Source organism: Hyla sarda, chromosome 9 (assembly GCF_029499605.1).
Source record: "Hyla sarda isolate aHylSar1 chromosome 9, aHylSar1.hap1, whole genome shotgun sequence".
Lineage (NCBI taxonomy): Eukaryota > Metazoa > Chordata > Amphibia > Anura > Hylidae > Hyla > Hyla sarda.
Window position 1 is genome coordinate 158,100,943 of NC_079197.1, and position 18,048 is coordinate 158,118,990.

Sequence of the window (18,048 nt, forward strand, 5' to 3'; positions counted from 1 at the left end):
ACCATTAAAATGACAAGCTGATCATTTCTTTGTCAGTGGGTATCGGTATCATGTCTGTAGGGGATCAAAAAAGTGTTTTCACTTACTTCACTGTACTCAACCCACCAGCTCTTTGGTTCCTCCTAGGGGTTTACATACAGACTTTGGCAGAACCCGTAGCCAATGCTTTAAGAAAAAGACTTGACTTCCATTAGGCAGAGACTTTGCCCCAGTAGAGTAGGAAGTAAGGGAGTGACAAACAAAAGGGATCCAGGAGCTAGGAATAATTTGATAGCAACTGATGGGGCAGGATTAAAGGGGTACTCCGCCCCTAGACATCTTATCCCCTATCCAAAGGATAGGGGATAAGATGTCAGATGCCGGGCTCCCGCTGCTGGGGACCCCGGGGATCGCTGCTGCGGCACCCCACCATCATTACTGCGCAGAGCGAGATCGCTCTGCACGTAATTATGGGCAATACAGGGGCCGGAGCATCGTTAGGTCATGGCTCCGCCCCTCCTGACATCACGGCCCGCCCCCATCAATACAAGCCTATGGGAAGGGACTGCCACGCCCCCTGCCATAGACTTGCATCAAGGGGACGGGCCGTGACGTCATGAGGGGTGGAGCCATGATGTCACGCTGCTCCGGCCCCTGTATCGCCCGTCATTACGCACAGAGCGAACTTGCTCTGTGCAGTAATGATGGCGGGGTGCCGCAGCGGCCATCCCCGGGGTCCCCAGCAGCGGGACCGCGGCAATCTAACATCTTATCCCCTATCCTTTGGATAGGGGATAAGATGCCAGGGGCAGAGTACCTCTTTAAAGGGATACTCCACTGCAGGGGTCATGACATCACGACCACGCCCCTCGTGATGTCATGCACACCCCCTCAATGTAAGTCTGCCACACCCCCTTCCATAGACTTACATTGAGGGGGCGTGTCATCAAAAGGGGTGTTGTCATGGTATCAAAACCCCCGAAGCCTGCACCCAGCGTTAGGAACAAAATGTTCCCAACACTGGGGCAGTGGAGTACCCCTTTAAGGGGTAACTACCTTAAAAACTTTAAGTACATGTACTATTACATAGTTAATGATCAAACAAAAGAAGATGCCAATGTATCCAAATGTATGTTTGTGCCCAATGTTAACAACCGTTAAATAGCATTCAGCACGACCGATCATGTTTCATACTGACACTATAATAATCATCTGCTAACAGTTCATCCCCCCAAGGAAACAGGGATCATGCTGCCAACCAATGTTTGTCAGTCACGAGAACGATCCTTCAGTCTAAACCCTACCAATAATTGACAAGTGTAGAACAAAAGGAACCAGAATAAAGTAGCTTTTTATATCATCAATAGGCACCATTATAGCATATTATCTGTAATAAAAATTCTCCTTTGCCCTAGAGGATTCACCAGCCTTGATGCAGTCCGGAATGGTAAAATGTATGTCCAGACATATACATCAAGTAAAGAAAAAAAAAAACTTTTCCCGTCACGTAGATCCCAATAGGGGGCATCATGTCTAGTTCTTCAGTAAGCTACTAAATCATATTTATGACACTTCCGATACCGAGTTTCCCAGTCTGAGTGCAATATTCTTCTTGACATTTCTGAATTCATTTGTCAGCCCTTAAAAGTTTCTACCTTAATCCCATGCTGCCTCATTATTAGGGATTCAATAAGCAATAACCATGCCCTCTAGCAAATGTTTGAAGGATCCCTGTAGACCACTGCTACATCCACAACAAAAATATGCAGATGAAAAGCAGGATGTCATGCATGTCCCAGGAACCTCATGCTATTTATCTGAGCAGCCAAAGAGGAACGTCAATCTGACTGAGCCGTACAACAGCGGCTTAATGTAAAAATAAGGTGGGAGCATCACGTCAGGTGAAATTTTCCCAAGACCAGGCCAAGTGATTCATCTCCATACTGCAGTGTTTCCCAACCTTTTTCGGCTCGGGGCACTCTGTGGAAAAAAAAAATCGCAGGGCACCCCTACCGAAGTTGACGAATAACCCCCCCCCCCCCCCCCAAAAAAAAAGGAAAAAGGCCACAATGCACAATATCCAATATCTATTTATCAGTGGGTAGGTAGTTTAAAGTGCTGCTTTATACAGCAACTCACAAGTGACGTCTTCTCTGGTCAGCATCGTTCCCTGTTCTTCTCCGTCTGTTCCGGACCATCCTGACCAATTCTTCCAGCCAAAACTCTTCATCGTTAAACCTGCAAAACAAATCTATTAGGCTCTGCACTTTACCAGCATTAGCCTCCAGATTTCCAATTTGCAAGTGAAGAGGAATGCATGGGAGTATAGGTGTAAAGGGGTAACAGAGGGGTGCAGAAAGGTGTACATGGGAGACAGGTGTGTAGAGGAGTGTTCATGGGTGACAGAGGTCTGTACATGGGTGACAGAGGAAGTAGGGGGTGATAGAGTGGTGTACAGGGGTGATAGAGGGGTGTAGAGGAGTGTACATGGGTGGCAGAGGGGTGTAGAGGAGTGTACATGGAAGACAGAAGGGTGTAGAGGAGTGTACATGGGTGGCAGAGGGGTGTAGAGAAGTGTACATGGATGACAGAGGGATGTACATGGGTGGCAGAGGGGAGTAGGAGTGTACATGGGTGGCAGAGGGGGGTACATGGGTGGCAGAGGGGTGTAGAAGAGTGTACATGGGTGGCAGAGGGGTGTAGGAGTGTACATGGGTGGCAGAGGGGTGTAGAGGAGTGTAGAGGAGTGACATATGGGTGTACAAGAGTGTACATGCGTGGCAGAGGAGTGTAGAGGAGTGTACATGGGTGCCAGAGGGGTGTACATGGGTGACAGAGGGGTGTACATGGGTGACAGAGAGGTGTACATGGGTGGCCGAGGGGTGTAAAAGGGTGTACATGGGTGACAGAGGGGTGTACATGGGTGGCAGAAGGGTGTAGAGGAGTGTACATGGGTGGCAGAGAGGTGTAGAGGGGTGTACATGGGTGAGAGGGGGGGTGGACATGGGTGAGAGGGAGGGATGGACATGGGTGAGGGGGGATGGACATGGGTGGGGGGGTGGACATGGGTGAGGGGGGGTTGGACATGGGAGGGATGGACATGGGTGAGGGGGGATTGACATGGGAAAGGGGGGTATGGACATGGGTGGGGGGGATGGACATGGGTGAGGGGGGAATGGACATGGGTGAGGGGGGATGGACATGGGTGAGGGGGGATGGACATGGGTGAGGGGGGGATGGATATGGGTGAGGGGGATGGACATGCGTGAGGGGGGATGGACATGGGAGAGGGGAGGGCTGGACATGGGTGAGGGGGGGATGGACATGGGTGAGGGGGGGATGGACATGGGTGAGGGGGGGATGGACATGGGTGAGGGGGGGATGGACATGGGTGAGGGGGGGATGGACATGGGTTACAGGAAGGGGGGAGCCTGCGAAGGCCGGGTCGGGAAAGTTAAAAAAAAATTGATGGCAAAATCCTGCAGCACCCCGAGCAGTGCCGAATGGCACCCTGGTTGGGAATCACTGCCATATTGTATATTCAACGTTTAAAGGGGTACTCCCATGCCCCAGCGTTCTGAACATTTTCTTGCTTGGAGAGGGCGTCCGTGATTGTGATGTCATGGCCAAGCAAGTCTAGTTGTCTAGTTGTTAGCCTTGTCCTGTCTGCAGGGCCGGACTGGGGATTAAAACCAGCCCTGGAAATAATTGCAGACCAGCCCCACAGCATCGCGTCAGCCATCGGTAGCCACGCCTAGATTTATCCCTTTACAGTACACTAATATATATATATATATATATATATATATATATATATATATATATATATATTAATCCTCGATATATATTTCGAAGAAATAAATTGCTACTGTATTTCACTATGCTGGAGCAATTTATATATGTGTCAATTTTCCATGCATTATAATACTGAATATGTCTATATAAGTCATACATTTACCAAGTAACAATAGTATGGGAGGAAAGGAAATATTACCATAACACTGTAACTGACCAAGTCCTCTATACTTAGACTGATATTAACAATAATGTAACTATAAAAGGAGGAATATTTTCACCCTACATATTACCATCATACGGTTACTGGCCAAATCCTGTATACTGAGACCAATATTACCAATAATACCAGTATACAAGGAGGAATATTATCACCATTTATATTACCATCATACTGTTACTGACTAAATCCTATATGCCAGTGTTTCCCAACCTTTTTCGGCTCGGGGCACCCCTCCAAAAAAAAAAAATTTCACGGGGCACCCTGACCAAAGTTGACGAGCAAAAAAAAAAAAAAATAATAATAATGTTTAAAAAAAAGCCGCAATGCACACAAATTCCAATATTTATTTATCAGTGGGTATGTAGTTTAAAGTGCTGCTTTATACTGCAACCCATATGTGACGTCTTCTCTGATCAGCGTCGTTCGTCTGGTCTGGACCGTCCTGACCATTTCCTCTAGCCACAACTCTTCACCGTTAAACCTGTAAAACAAATCTATGAGGCTCCGCACTTTACCGGCATTTTACAAGTGAAGAAGAAAACAGGGGCGTATAGGTGTAAAGGGGTAACAGAGGGGGTGTACATGGGAGACAGGTGTGTGGAGGAGTATACGGGGGAGAGGAGACAGAGGGCTGTACATGGGTGACAAAGGGGTGTACATGCGAGACAGAGGGGTGTACATGGGTGACGGGGGTTACATGGGTGACAGAGGGGTGTAGAGGAGTGTACATGGGTGACAGAGGGGTGTACATGGGTGACAGAGGGGTGTAGAGCAGTGTACATGGGTGGCAGAGGGGTGTACATGGGTGGCAGAAGGGTTTAGAGGAGTGTACATGGGTGACAGGGGGGCGCCAGGGATGACAGGGTGGACAGGAGTGACAAGGTGGTAACAGGGGGGACAGAGGGGTGTACATGGTGGCAGAGGGGTGTAAAGGGGTGTACATGGGTGACAGGGGGGTGTAGATGAGTGCACATGGGTGACAGGGGGGTGTACATGCGTGGCAGAGGGGTGTAGAGTGGTGGCAGAGGGGTGTACAGAGTGTGTATAGGTAGCAGAGGGGTGTAGAGGGGTGTACATGGGTTGCAGAGGGGTGTAGAGGGGCGGCAGAGGGGTGTATAGGGGTGTACATGGGTGACAGAGGGGTGTAGAAGACTGTACATGGGTGACATGGGGGCGTCAGGGGTGACAGGGGTGGACAGAAGTGACAAGGTGGTAACAGGGATGACAAAGGGACAGAGGGGTGTACATGGGTGACAAGTATGTGGTCAGAGGGGTGGTGAACATGGGTGACGCGAGGATAGACAGGGATGACAGAGGGGTGGACAAGGGTGACAAGCAGTTAAAAGAGGGGTGGACCGGAGTGACAAAGAAGGGTGGACTGGGGTGACAGAGGGGTGAATGGGGGGTGGACATAAGTGACAGATGTAGACAGGGGGGTGGTCAGAGGGATGGAGAGGGGGGGTGAACATGGGTGACAGGGGGATGGACATGGGTGGGGGAGGGGGATGGACATGGTACAGTACCTTAATAAGGCCATTTTTCTTCTCCGTTCTTCCCTTCTCCGGCAGGGCACTGACTCAGGGCTCCGGCAGGGCAATCATTCACTGCGCCTAAGGGGGGAGGGGAACGCTGGGGCATGGGTCACTACAGCAGCCCGGCGCAGCATCCGCATACTTCACCCTCTCTGGGCCGCAGGGGGGAGGGGGAAGCTAAGGGAGGCTGGGGGGCGTAGGGGTACGCTGAGGCCTAGAACAGCGGCCCCATATCATGTGACTCCGACTACTCCATGTGACTGATCACATGACGGTGACATCATCGCAGGTCCTGTTAGCCTCACAGTGCACACAAACTTCCCTCCCCCTTGCGGCACCGGGGAGGGAAATAAGAAAAAAAAAAATCAGGGTTGGGAATCACTGCGCTCTGGATGCGCAGGTACTGGGTTGAGTGGCGGGGCTGGGAGCCTACAGCTCATAGCTCCGCCTCTCTGTGGCCGCTTCACACAAGGTCCTGACTTAGTGTCAGCACCTTGTGTGAGTGAGCAGCCACTGTGTGGCCGCACACGGGCCAGTGTAGTGCAGAAAACTGGCCCCTGCCGGCCCACTGTGCGGTCCGCCCACCGGGAATTTTCCCGGTATCCCGCTAGGCCAGTCCGGCCCTGCCTGTCTGTCTTGTGATCTGTCTGAACTTATGGTTGTTTTTGTCCCGTCTAGTTTGTATCTGTTACCTGAACCTGTATCCTGACTTGTATTTAGACTTGTTTGTGTTTTGTGCTTCACCTTGGTACAGGTCCTGATCCATTGCCTTTCATGCTTTTCCCCTAGCCTCGAGTGTTATATTTCTGTGTTTAGTCTTGTGTGATCCTGTACTGTGTATAAAGAACTGAACGCAACACATACTCAACTTATTTTTCTTAATTTGCTTTAGTGAATAATTAAAATCCACAATTCCATTTTCATAGTACAAAAAATTGTAGTACAGGAAAATATATCACCCAAGGTGCACCTTCTCGGACACGCTAGACACTCTTCTTATAGCTGGAAATTTTCAGCCCGTATTCAGGGCTTCCTCTGGCCGAAGATCCTTCCTCTCACATAGGGGAACAGAGTGGAGCTTGCATCGACACTAACTGACGACACTAACTGACAAATCCTGTGTTGTGTATTCTAATCTGTATAGTGTCCTGACTTCAGTTATCTGTTCACTTACCTTCCTTCTTGGTAAACCTGCCGCTACATCTTCCTGGAAAGATGTCATTACTCTCAAGTACCCTGCCGTATTACTTTGGTCCTGAACCTGCTAGTCAGTACTCTGTATACCTGCCCTATATCTTCCTGAAGCCTGTTTGTTACCATTTTACATCCCTGCCATTATATATTATCCTGGTTCTCTGTTTCTTCTTGCTTGTTTACCCTTTGGGTCATGACTGGTCTCCCTAACCTCCGTACAGTTCTGTGAATCCCCAGTAGGCAGGGAAAGATACACAAGTAGGCAGGGAAAGTGGTTCTGGTTGAGAGTAGGACTGCACTATTACCTGACCTACCGTGTTTCCTCAGAAATAAGACACTGTATTATATTTATTTTTATTTTTATTCAAAAAGACACACCATGGCTTATTTTTAGGGGATGTCTTATTTTTATTACGGCAAGTATGGTACAACAATGATACAACAATCCCGGGATCCGCCACCACCGCACTGAAGTCACGTCGTGCTGATCAGCTGGGACACATTGCCCTGCATGTCAGCTGCCGTCACGAGATCAGCTGGGACACGGGACCCGCCGCTGCTACAAGTACATCACTGCGGTATGGTACCTGTCAAGAAGGGCTGGCCGTCTTCATTAGGTTCAATAAGCCAAGCCTACCACCATGGCTTATTTTCGGGGGTATGGCTTATATTGAGCTGCTAGTTCCAGTGGGGGGCATGTATCAAAGATTTTACCCCTGTTTTGTGTGTATTTTTTTGCGCAAAATTTTGCGCAAGCCCTTTTTTTGCGCATTTTTTTAGCGCACGTTTTGGTAGAGAATGTCCTCCAGATGTGGCCGAATCAGGGTATCTTGGAGTGCCATATATAGTACACATGGATTTACACCCAAAATTTTGCCAAGGCTATCCGTGCATGCTGGGAGTTGTAGTTTTGCAACAGCTGGAGGCACCCTGGTTGAGAAACACCGACACAGACAATTACTGTTGATTTTTTCTAATTAAAACCAGATTAAATTAATGTCGTTATTGATGTTACAGTTGTTTCAATGCCTGAAATCTTGACGTATTTCAGGGTTATATTTCGCATTGTCATCAAATGCTAAACTGGTCGCAACACATCTGCACTTGCACAAGATAACTGGCTCCGAATTCCCCAGGCAGTCACACGCCGTTTCATGACTCCTTCCTTCCTTAGTCGGTAAACCTCGCCGAGAGAGAGAAGACATTAAAACATCGCCCCTCGCCTTAATTATTCTTCACTATGGAAATTGCGCCAGCAGCGTGTTAATGACTACAGCCAGGGAGATAAGGTAGGACTCTATCCACTGGCACCGGGGACCTGACAGCTTTTGTTTCTGACTCATTTACTATGTGGTTAATTAACAGTCTTTTCAATGCCCGCTAAGAGCTCGTTCCTCAGGTTATTGCAGAGGTTGGTGCGTCCGATTGAGCCTCGTGCCAAGATGTTAATGCCCTGAGCCTACTTCCAGGATCCTTTTTTTTAAAAATGTTTTCCTTGTACTTTTGGAGCGAGATCTTGAGGCCATCTGGAGAGAGAGAGGACTGTGCCACCTGGAGGGAGGGTTGGCTGCAAATGAATTTATAAACTGATGTCTCCGAGGCTTCGGTGAACAAGAAAGTGTGAAGATGAATTTTCGTGAACGCGGAGAACACTCCGGGTTACACCAGTCGGGCCTGCCTCCCAATTATCTCCACATCTGTTACTACCCTTTGAGGTAGCGCGGAAAATCAATGGGAATAGACAACCCTGAGACGGGGGCTAATGATCAGGATCACGTGATCCTCCATCGCTTCGTGCTGTAGTGTGCTTAGCTTGACTGTTACATTCAGGTGCTCTCGAAATTAAAAATTGATATTAATTGGCGGTATTATGCTGTAACAGCTGCTGGGTGACAGTATGTTTTATGTAGTTTATGGAGAAATGGATATGTTTGAAGGCGTTATCCAGCCGTACAAAATTGATGGCTTATACTCAGATAAGGGTCCACGAGAGATGAGAGGATTGATTCAGAACTAACTAGAATAATTCCGAATTTTCATAAAATTACTCCGTGTTGCACAGGTATTACACTGGGAACTGTTCTTTTTCAAAACTATCCTATTGGCCTACCACCCCACAGACCTCCGGCTGTCAATGAGACGATATAGAGAAGAGATTGTTCCTGATCCTCTGCTGCAACAACGAGCAGATTGTGGCCCTTACGGACCCTTGATTATAATTCCAAGCCCCCCCCTTTTTTTTTTTCTTTCCCTACCCCCCCTTCCCTACTCCCTATGTTAATATCCACACCCTGTGTTGTCGTTAGTTTGTCCCCTCACAGAAGTTACTACTAATTCTTGCCCTTCTGCCTCCCTGCCACAGTGGTCCCAAGTGGTCTTTTGACTGTAATACATAGCCTCTATAGTTTTCTAGAGTTTTTTAGATTTCCCTTTCATCGGGCTTTAGGCTGCTGTACCTGTTCTTTTTTTGTACACCTGGTATTACTGCCTGTTGCTGTTTCTTCTTCCACGTTGCTCCACTAGTCTGGCACTTGGACTGGCTTTTTTAGTGCCTTACTTGGCCCTCATGGCTTTATTCTCATGTCCCTGTGTATCCATTCCCTTACGGCTGCTCTTTCTTTCTCTGCTCCTTACTTATGTCCCTCACTTTTCCTTTTTTCCCTTACAGTTGGAGTTACTACCTTCTCAGCGGACCTCGATGGCTGAGTGTTTGGGCTTGGCTCTGGAGTGGTGGTAAGCTAAAACGTATCTATCTTTTTTACCATGGCAGCTGACATTAATATTGCTACACTGAACGTTAAAGGGTTTAAAGGGTAGCTCCCACCAAGTACTATATAATCTAATATGTCCATACCTAGTAGTAATCTAGCCCTAACCCCCTACTTGGCTTCAACATTTTTTTAATCGCTTTAATAGAGCACATTTAGTGCTTCTAAATCTGCTCTATAAAGCAGGGCAGGAAGCAGCGCTTCCCAACAGGCGCGACGTCACTGACACCTTGCTGGGCGCTTGCTTCCGCCCTCACATCGTCTATGAATGAGTGTTATTTATCTAATAGGGTGCCTCCAGCTGTTTCCCAACTACAACTCCCAGCATGCTATGATTGCTATTAGCTGTCAGGCCATGCTGAGAAATGTAGTTGTGAAACAGCTGGAGGCACCCTATTGTCTAATGTCATAGTGTCACAAGAATGCCTCCCGCGAGCGCGATCGCTACCATCACCGCTAGCGGGGTCCCTGTGCCCATTAGCAGTGTCACAAGAATGCCTTCCCGCGAGCGCGATCGCTACCATCACCGCTAGCGGGGTCCTTGTGCCCACTATTGGTGTCAAAAGTGCCCCCCGCGAGCGCTACCATCACCGCTAGCGGGGTCCCTGTGCCCACTAGCGGTGTCACAAGAATGCCGAGCGCAGCTCTGTTCCCCGTCCCTGTCAGCTGTCAGGGTACGGAAACAGATTTAAAAGCCTTGTGCGCAGCTAACATAGAACTGCGCATGCGCAGTACTACGCAAACAGTGTAGGGCTAACGCCAGGCTCCTAGCGCTGCCTACGTTAGCCCTACGCTACTACGCAGTACTACGTTAGCCGTGCACGAGGCTTTTAAATCTATTCCCGTACCCTGAGAGTCTCAGGGTACGGGAATAGATTTAAAAGCCTCGCAGGCGCAGTACTTATTAAGGAAAACTTTTTTATGAACGGGGAAACAAATCTAGTAGACTGTTAGTGAGAGCACTTCAAGAGAAGAGGCCTTCCCTATGGAAATCCCTAATTTAGGGCTCAAATGCACATGGCAGTCTCTTACTCAGGAGCCCTGTCGTATTTCAAGGCAACAGTTTAGGGCCACATATGGGGTATTTCTGTACTCGGGAGAAATTGTGCTATAAGATTTGGGGGGCTTTTTCTCCTTTTACCCCTTATAAAAGGTAAAATTAAATTTTTTACACTAACATGCTGGTGTTGCCCCATACTTTTCATTTTCATAAGAGGTAAAAGGAAAAAAGACCCCAAAATGTGTAACTCAATTTCTCCTGAGTACAGAAATACCCCATATGTGGGTGTAAAGTGATCTGCGGATGCACAACAAGGTTCAGGAGTGAGAGCGGGAAATGTACGTTAGAGGCCTAAATTGGTGGTGTGCACAGGGGATGCTGATAGTTAACCCCTTAAGGACTGAGGGTTTTTACGCTTTTGCACTTTAGTTTCTTCCTCCTTACCTTTAAAAAATCATAATTCTTTCAATTTTGCACCTAAAAATCCACATGATGGCTTATTTTTTGCACCACCAATTCAACTTTGCAATGACATCAGTCATTTTACCCAAAAATCTATGGCGAAACGGAAACAAAAATCATTGTAGAACATTAAAGAAAAAATGCCATTTTGTAAATTTTGGGGGCTTCCGTTTCTACAGAGTACATTTTTCGGTAAAAATGTCACTTTCTCTTTATTCTGTAGGTCCATACGATTAAAATGATACCCTACTTATATAGGTTTGATTTTGTCGTACTTCAGAAAAAAATCATTAAAAAATGCTGGAAAATGTATACGTTTAAAATTGTCATCTTGTGACCCCTATAACTTTACTGAGCCCCCTAGTGCACCCACAGAGCACTTTACATCCACATATGGGGTATTTCCTTACTCGAGAGAAATGGGGTTAAAAATTTTAGCGTACATTTTCTCATATTACCCCTTGTGAAAATAAAAAATTTGGGTTGGCACCAGCTGCTTTCACACTATGAAAAGTACCTGTTATATAACGCCCTATTAATAACGGACGTTATTTTGTGGTTGAAGATAAGTAGTAACGGGAGAAATAGTGCATGCACTGTCTCTTCCGTTCAATCGCCCGTCACAAAATAACAGCCGTTATTAATAACGGGCGATAACGGGTTAAAATGGCTATTAGAAAAATCTCATAGACTATAATGGGATTTTCTAACGTCCGTTAGGGATTTTCTAATGGCCGTTTAACCCCGCGAACGCCCGCTATTTTATAACGGGCATTATACAACGAGTACTTTTCATAGTGTGAAAGCAGCCTTAAAGGAGTACTACCGTGCTGACAACTTATCCCCTATATAAATGATAGGGGATAAGGTGCTTGATCACTCGGGGTGCCGCCGCTGGGGACCCCGTGATCTCCCACGCAGCACCCCGCTCTCATCAGGCTCCGGAGCGAACATCCGCTCCGGGTCTGATGACGGGGCCGGTGATCGTGATGTCACAGCTCCGCCCCCGTGTGACGTCACGCTCCGCCCCTCAATGCAAGTCTATGACAGGGGGCGAGACAACTGTCTCGCCCCCTGCCATAGACTTACATTGAGGGGGCGGAGCGTGGCATCACAAGAGGCAGAGCCGTGATGTCACGATACTCCGGCCCCGTGATCGGCAGTCATCAGACCCGGAGAGATGTTCGCTCCGGGGCCTGATGAGAGCGGGGTGCTGCGTGCGAGATCGTGGGGGTCCCCAGTAGAGGGACCCAGCGCGATCAGGCAACTTATCCCCTATGCTTTAGATAGGGGATAAGTTGTCAGCACTGTAGTACCCCTTTAAATGTCGGATTAAACAATGTGTTTCCAAAGGTGATGCAAAATCTGTTTTCTCAATGATTTTCCAACATATTTGTGGGTGAGGACTAAAAACTGTCACGCCTAAATATGCAATTAAACCATGTGTTAGCAAACACCCTTTTTTGCAGAGCTTTTCCTCATCTATTTGAGTACCAAAAATAAATAAAAAACGGCACGCTTAAACTTTCGCTAAAACAGATGTTTGCACAAAACTCTTGTTTTCCTTCTTTTCTTCCCTCAGCGTGCCACAGATAGAACAATTACAGTGCACTCTGCAGATGCTTTCTGTTCACTGCTTTGGAATGTTGTAATGGTGGAATGGTTCTACTAATTCTGTCGCTCCCCTATTACGTACTCCCGATTAACTGGGAGCTGTATGCAAGTGATTATTGGCTTGTTAGTTACTAGTGTTGGGCGCGAATATTCGTATTTCAAATTTATATTGCGAATATCGCAAATTCGCGAATTCTCAAATATTGCGAATGTATTCGCTATTTAGTCGAAATTACGAATATTGACTTTTTCCCGCATATTCGCATATTTCCTTCTTTTCACTTGTGGGCCAATTAGAATGATGCAAATACACTTGTTAGAGGTTATTAACAACATCCCTAGCAACCAATAGTAAAGTTGCCCACCCACTCACTGTTTTCTTCCTCGAATATGCAATTATGTGAATATTCACATTATGCGAATATGCAAATTCGCGAATATAGGACCAATATTTGTCTATATATTAGCAAAATATCGTGAATTTGAATAGGGCCAATGCCACTCATCACTATTAATTACTACTCGTTGTCAGGCAATTGGCTAACCTGAGGTCATGTGATCCTTCCTCCTACTTGCAAGGTATTCTGGGCTATCCTGAGATCATGTGTTCCTACTTAGCCCTCCTCTTCTAATATGATGGCGACACTTTTTTTTTTACCAGGTTTGATTGAAACAAACAGGCCATTTTTTTTTTTTTTTTTTTTTTTTAAGTAAATGTTTATTCAGGTTTTCACAATGAACAAGTAAACAAACAACCATATATGTCAGCCAACATTTGACAAAACAGGCCATTTTTTGTCTTCATGTCGAACCAAACTTTTCCAAAAGTTTGTGGCAAAACTGGGTTTGCCGATTTCGGTTCGACTCACTCTAGTAGTGAAGATATTTTACAAATATTTTAGGAATCCCATGTCCCTTTACATGGAGGGAAGTTGTATGAAATGACAGTGCCTATTTACATGTGTATTCCAGTAACAACAAGTTATCCCTTATCAACCATTAGTCCGACCTAAACATTCACTAGAAAGATAATGCAATTTCCCCATTGAATATTAGTGGTTGCCGAGCATGCACGGTACGGCCTCAGTCAAGTTTTTTGGGAATGCTGGAGATAGCATAGGACTTTAGCAAGCTACTGTACCCAGGCACTACGTATGCTTAACCACTTTCCCATTAAATAGGGATACCGGACCCTAATATTAGTCCTAAGTAGTCATCCAGCTGCTGAGTCCTCCAGCGCCTAGCAAGTTATCAGCTACCCAGCGGATAGGTCTGTAGACACCCTGGGAGGAATATATTATGGAACGTATGACAGTTTTAGTGAGAAAGAGGTGTGGCCTCCCTCGGCACCAATAGTCACCAATGGACCAAAGTTATTAATAAAATAATAAAATTGATTTCTACTCTGCTAGTGCACTCTCCCTTAGGACCATAATGTAAAATGCCTGCCTTTAATAAATTCCCCGTTCAGTGTACCGCCATATGGTGCATTCATACATCTCCACATTATGGAGGGATTCTCCCCTAGAAGCAATAGCTCTTGAGTCATTTCTTACTTTATTAGAATTCTGGATGTGAAATAATGTGTGCAATGTACCAGATTATAATTACATTCTTCCAGGGGTGGCAGGGGTGACTAGCAGAGGGAATAGCGGGTTTCATATAAAACGGAGTACAAAATGAAAGGTGTTGCCTGAAAATAGAAAGAAAGGATCTGTAGCCTGCCCTGCAAATGTGCCTTTCATATCTAGAACCTGACATGTTTTTTTTTCACTACTGCAACACCAGACAGAGCCATAGGCCAGGGTGGCGCTATTTCTGGATAAAAGTAGACCCTTTTCATTAATCTCAGAATCTGCTCAGCTAAAAATCAAAAACAGCACATTGAGGACAGTGGCGTAAGATGTTTGGGGCCCCTGTTATTCACACTGAGATGTGTGTCAAATCCCTAGAGGCAGAGAGTTCGCTCCCTGCCTCTAGTGACAGGTTTATTCTCATTGGTGGTACATATAAGGACAAAATGGCGGCTGTCACGCCCCCTCCCATAGACTTGCATTGAGGGGGCATGGCTGTGACGTCACGATCCCTGCAGCCCGCACCCAGCGTTCGGAACAAAATGTTCTCAACGATGGGGCAGTGGAGTACCCATTTAAGTGTGTGTATGTTTTTTTCTTTAATTACCCCCTCCCTGAGCATATACACGAAAACTTGCTGCCTGGGCAACTCCTTTACGGTGCATTCACAAATATAATATCCTGCGCATATTTTATGCTGCAGATTTTATGCTGCAGAGTTCAATGTAAACGAAATGATTGAACACTGGACCCCGCAGTACGATCACGAGGGTCCGATGAGTGAAAATGACGGCCAAAGGTTTCTTAACCTCCTCTGACATGCAGGATCTCCAATATTATTGTGCATATGCAGACTGTGTAATAAGATATAAAGTTTATGTTTCTGCACAGTGAACAACGTTACTCTAAAGAAATACAAGAAAAAAATGAATAAAATGCGATCGAAACAAAAAGGGTGCCGATTAAAACTACAGATCAGAGCGTAAAAAAAATGAGCAGCCATACATCCCCCGTTTACAGAAAAATAAAAGTGTTATAGGGGTCAGAATAGGAAATATTTTCTTTTTAAAAGTAGTACAATAATACGTAATATAAAAAAAAACTATGTAAAAATGGGAAATGTTTAATTCATACTACCTCAGTTTTACCATAAAGTGCATTTCATCCCCCCCCCCAAAAAAAGTTGCAAATTTGCTGTTTTCTTTTAAATTACCCGCCCCCCAAATAAAAGGAATATGTATCTTAGAAGGTGAGAGGGAAAACCTACAATGCAAAAATGAAAATTTGCCCTGTCCTTAAAGGGGTATTCCAGGAATTATTTTTATTTGACTATGCTACAGGGGCTGTAAAGTTAGTGTAGTTCATGATATAGTGTCTGTACCTGTGTGTGACGGTTTTCTCATAATTCTTCTGTGATTTTCACCCCAATAATTATTTTTAACAGCATACAAAATGACTGTTGTCTCAGATTTTTCCCAGGTTGCAATGCGGCCGAGACCTGACATCACTAGTCAGCTGATGACAGGGAGCCTGTCTGCTTCAATGGGGGGAGGGATCGATCTGCAGCTAATGCAACAGCTGTAGGCACCCTGATTGAAAACCATACTGATTTGAATGGATGCAGCTCATTTATGTTTCAATGGGTGGGGTGGCTGATGTGTGGAAGGGAGGAAAATGGAATTATGGGATTTGTAGGCCAAAAAGAAAAGTCAAAAAGGAAATACCAGTTCACAAAAAGCTAGCCACAGTATTATGGTAATCTCACAACATAGCCATTTAGCCCCAAGACAAGCGCAGATCCTTCCTAACCTATTACTGCCTGACAGGTATGTACTAAAATCACCTTATGGTGGATAACCCCTTTAAGGCCGAAAGGGGCTGTGACCTTAAGGGGTTAACAAAACTCACACTGTAAAGAAAGTTTGATCCCCGGATGGTGTTGTGTCCATAATACAGATGGTCTGATGAGTTCTGATGTCTTATGATGGAGATGATTGGTAGGGCGTTTAGCTTCCTTCTTCTACCTTTAAATGGGCACTGTCATGAAATCTAAAAATTGATATGATGTAGTACTTAAGTACTACAACATATCTCTAATATACTACAAGTTTAAAATCACTTTTAAATTCGGCCACTAGGGGTCGCCCTCCTAGTGGCCGAATGCATTCTGCAGTGACGTCACTACTGGATTTCGACTCATTTCAGCCTGGCAATGAGTCGAAATCCAGTCACTGCGGTGCTCGCTCGCGCCTGTCAATCAGACAGGCGAGAGCGAGCACGCTGATAGCTGGGGCTGCGCGCATTGGCCAGCTCCACTGGCCTCGCGCGCGGCTCCGCCCCCCCCCCCCCCCCCCGTTACCCTGTCCGGAGGCCGTTACCCTGTCCGGAGGCAGCTCATTGATCCTCCGGTAAGTCTTCACCACTGGAGGAATGGGGTGGGGGAAGCGGGGTTCGGGGGAGCGCCGCCGCTCAGCACTAGAGATATGGGGGTGGGGAGCGGGGTTCGGGAGAGCGCCGCCGCTGCTGCTGTTGCTGCTCCTGAAGTAGCACTGCTGCGCTAATAAAGTTATTGTTTTCACCACAGGGTGCCTCCAACTGTTTCACCACTACAACTCCCAGAATGCCCTGACAGCCAGTAGATGTCAGGACAAGCTGGGAGTTGTAGTGGTGAAACAACTGGAGGCACCCTGTATAGTGAGCTAGCTACCAGGTAGACAAAAAGGGATTTTAATTTAGTTAAAAAAAATGTAAAGGGAGGGAGGGGGTTAGGGAGAGATGGGCAATAGGCAGGGACAGAAAGAAAGAAAAAATGGATGGTAGGAGCTACCCTTTAAGTAATTTTGTAACATTTTGTAATGTTTATCTATAAAGTAAAAGCAAGGCAGAAATAGAAAAAAATGGCACTCACCAAAAAAAATCTTCTCAAGTCTTTATTGTTTTATGTGCATCAAGAAACCTTCCATCGAGGAGCGGGTAAGGCCCCTTTCACACTATCATTATGCTCCTGTAAATACTCCCGTCAGAAAGTCCATAAAACGTCTGTCAAACAATCCCATTTATGCCAATGGGATTTTTTGACCATCCTGTTATGACTAACGCCCATCATTTTTGAAGATACAAATGACGGTGCATGCACTAATTTTAGTCCGGTCAAAAATAACGGTGGAATGAAGGACGCTAAAATTTTAACATTAAAGTCTGTGGCTGACGGATGTTCACAAAGAACATTAGCGCCCGTTATTTCCACCTTCCGTTATGATCCATTATTGCTACTGAGCATGCTCTGTACAGCATCACAACCAGAAGGGGTTAAAATTGACATAAAATAAACTATGGGGCATGATGGACGAAATAACGGGTGATTAGAGAAAGCACATGTTCGTTATTTTGACAAAATGCCCATTAAAATAGCGCACATTGGTCATCCGTTATGTTCAGTTATTTCGTCTATTTTTTCATAAACTCTTTCAATAGAGAAATGCAGGGACATGACGGTAGTGTGAAAGAAGCCTAACAGACCAGCAGGGGAGTAATCAACGCAACAGCTGTTTCGTACGTAATGTACATTACGTACGAAACAGCTGTTGTGTTGATTAATCCCCTGCTGGTCTGTTTGCTGCTCCCATTGGAAGGTTCGTTGATGCACATAAGACAATATTCTGAATATGGGGAAGATTTATTAAAACCTGTCCAGAGGAAAAGTTGCTGAGTTGCCCATAGCAACCAATCAGATCGCTTCTTTCATTTTTCACAGGCCTTTTCAAAAATGAAAGAAGTGATCTGATTGGTTGCTACGGGCAACTCAGCAACTTTTCCTCTGGACAAGTTTTGATAAATTATCTTTTGATGACATAACAGATAGTGTTGAGCACGAATATTCATAATGCCAATTTTTATTGCGAATATC

At 45.9% G+C, this 18,048-nt stretch overlaps 1 long non-coding RNA gene across 1 annotated transcript in view; it reads left to right on the forward strand.

The window, feature by feature from the left end:
- The first annotated feature begins 7,929 nt into the window (after nucleotides 1-7,929).
- LOC130290285 (uncharacterized) overlaps nucleotides 7,930-18,048 on the forward strand; it is a 28,056-nt gene continuing 17,937 nt past the window's right edge. The window contains exons 1-2 of the long non-coding RNA XR_008847553.1: nucleotides 7,930-8,012; nucleotides 9,392-9,456. This is a non-coding gene — a long non-coding RNA (uncharacterized LOC130290285). The remainder of the gene's footprint in view (nucleotides 8,013-9,391; nucleotides 9,457-18,048) is intronic.